The following is a 3029-nucleotide window of genomic DNA, read 5'->3' on the forward strand; positions in this document are numbered from 1 at the left end:
CCTGGTTGTTGACTCGGAGTTCAGCCATTGATTCCATGAGTCTATTCTATCTGGGGATAGCCAATGGGACCAGAGGCCCTTACCTTTGTCTAAAGAGGCCTCATCTAGGACCCCACAGTCCAGAATCTGAAGTGAGACCACCGTACCCACGTGGGCTGCAAACTGGGAAGCAACCGGAGCAAACTTCGTCTAGATGTTTTGCAGGCTCAGAGACACCATGGAGGGGGATTTCACCGGAAAGGAGGCTTACAGGCAATATTTCAACCCCAAAGATTATTTAAACATGTATATGCCTTTTGGCCCTGGTAGTGTGCCTGCAAGTGAGGCCTTTTTCGCCTTTGTTTTGGAAAAGCTGCACAAGGCGTTCCTGCTGGGTGAGTATCTGGGGACATCTGCCCTGGCTGAAGTGGTCTTGTTCCCATGTGTATGTAACAGAATAGATTTCGCGCAAATGCTGGAAATGATTTTTATTCTAAGGTTTCACCCCATTCCACAAAAATTCACAGGAGAAATTGCTTTTTTGTCGGGTATGTGATTGCAGGACTACAGGGAGAAGAAGGCTCTGAAATGGAGGTAGATGATGGGAGACAATTCAGGTTCAGAGAACATACCTCTGGGATATTTCTGGGTCCAAGTCTCCCACTCCTTGCTGGTCAGTTCATCAGGTGAAGCTAGAAGGCTTTGCTCAGACATCCTAAAGGGATGCCTGCCCTCAGGAGATATTGGATGGCAAGTCCAGTCATCCTCATGATGTATTGGATAGCAAGTCCCAACATCCTCATGATGACCAGTTGTGACGATGATGGTGATAATGTCAAGAATGATAACATGCCGATAATGAAAGTAACAATAACGATGAAGCTAATTTTGGTCCCCAACAGAGTTAGGTCCATGGAAACCAATGGTACTGACATTATGCTGACTAACAAGACCTATTTATCTCAATGAGGGCACCCTTTGGACTAACATAGGCTTTTGTTCAGTATTTCAGTAGCTTGAGCCATAGAGAAGCACCAAGCTGTTGCCTTCGAAAGAAATGTGCATTTGGGAGAATGATCTCTTACAAGGCGCTTGAGGCAGAGACTCTAGGCAAGATCCAGTAGTGTATTTTGGTGCAGAGTGAAAACAGGAGTGGGATTTTCTTGTCCTTATTCCAGCCATTGTTGCTTTCTGGGGAATTATGTTTATTTATCTTTGAAACACAGATGGCATCTGAGGCGAGACCCTCATTGACATTGGCAGCGGGCCCTCCATCTACCAACTCCTTTCTGCCTGTGAGTCCTTCCAAGAGATCATTGCCACTGATTTCACCAATCAGATTCGGGAGGAGATGCAAAAATGGGTGAAGAAGGATCCAGAAGCCTTTGACTGGACCTTGATGGTGAAATACGTCTGCCAGCTGGAGGGGGACAGGTAAGGAGAGAATGAATTGATATCTCATAGCTGCCTTTAATTTGCATGCATTAGCAACAAGGAATGGGAATTGTGAGGCCCTCTCATTGTATTGGGACTCTGGTTCCCAGTACGCCTTACCAGTGGTGATGGCTGCTGGGACCTGCAGTCCAGCAACATCCAATGGGCTACACGCTTCCGATCCCCTATAAATGTCAACCAGAAAAAGTGTGGGTACGTGGAAGGCTAACAAGTTGTGGTTGAAGTCCACAAAAGCCAAATACAAGTTGTTGAGGGTGCCACACGACTCTTCTTGCTCGAAATTGCTATCAGCATTGCCATCCCCTCCTAGATGTAGCAGCCCCTGCATGCCTATATTCAGTAATGCTGGTTTGCATTTAACTCTATAGGAACTCGGTATATATCTGAGCCTATTTGTTTCTTGTTTAAGGTTTGCGCAATGACAACGGCTTCCCTGTCACTTTGAAAAGCCCAATAATATCCCAAACTATTGTCTCCCATACACGCAAATGCTGCTCCATTTCTAAAATGTTGCAATGCTTCTCTAAAAAGCTTACTCACTGCCAGGAAGGTTAGTGGGATAAAACAGATTGGTATTATTAGCTCCAACCTCTTTGCCTTTGACCCTGTCCACCATCTATGAAGCTGAAATGATTGAAAGAGATTCCAGGCCTTGGCTTAGGATGCTTGTAGCTCTAGCAAAGCCAAGGTTGAGACCACTGGACTTTGATGCCCATTCATTCCTGTTTTCTCCAGTCTTCCCCTGCCAGGTCCTTCCAATGATCTGCTCTCTCTTGATCTGTAAACAAGATAGGAGATATGAATTAGGGCCTGAATGGACAGGCCAAAATAAAGCTGCTTCGGGTCACTTTGGAGGTATGATGTTTAAATGATACACACATCTTAAGGGGCCAAAAGCCCCTTGGCTTTGAGGTGGCTTCCAGACTCTTAGGACACATGTCTGTTCAGGCCCATTGTTAAGCTTTCTAAAACAAAAACATAAGTCCCAAACCAATTGCAAATAATTTTAACTTTTAATGTGTTGCCTCCAAGCTTTGGAAAAGAAGGATTTCATAACTGTTTTGCTATGCCAATTCCATCTTTTCATTCCCCTTAGTGAGAAATGGATGGAAAAGGTAGAGAAGCTCAGGAAGAACCTCAAGCAAGTTCTGAAATGTGACGTGACTCAGGCCAACCCTCTGGATCCACTGATGGTCCAAACGGTCAGTTGCATCCTCTGTGCTTTTTGCTTGGAATCGGCTTGCAAAGACCTTCCACCTACCGGTCAGCCTTGAAGAACATGGGCTCCTTGGTCAAGCCTGGAGGCCACCGCATCTTAGCGGTGTCTCTTGGAAAAACCTACTATGTGGTTGGACAGCACAAGTTCACCTCACTTTATCTGAAGATGGAGGTGGTAGAAGAAGCTGTGGAAGAGTCTGGCTTTGATATTATGCGCTCTGAGATGCTTGGTCGGTGTTTGCTACACTTGACCACTGATAGTGAGGACATAGTTTTCTTAGTGGCCAAGAAGCCCTTGGAAGCATAGGAGTCTTGTGGGAAAGGACTTGAAACCAGCTGATTTGTGTTGATTTATTCCACAGCTGAGCTCCACATTT

General features: G+C 45.5%; 1 pseudogene; it reads left to right on the plus strand.

Moving 5' to 3' along the window:
• The first annotated feature begins 217 nt into the window (after positions 1-217).
• Positions 218-2998, plus strand: LOC121918257 (annotated as a pseudogene).
• Positions 2999-3029: the final 31 nt, after the last annotated feature.

The sequence above is a fragment of the Sceloporus undulatus genome, unplaced genomic scaffold (assembly GCF_019175285.1).
Source record: "Sceloporus undulatus isolate JIND9_A2432 ecotype Alabama unplaced genomic scaffold, SceUnd_v1.1 scaffold_7025, whole genome shotgun sequence".
Taxonomy (NCBI): domain Eukaryota; kingdom Metazoa; phylum Chordata; class Lepidosauria; order Squamata; family Phrynosomatidae; genus Sceloporus; species Sceloporus undulatus.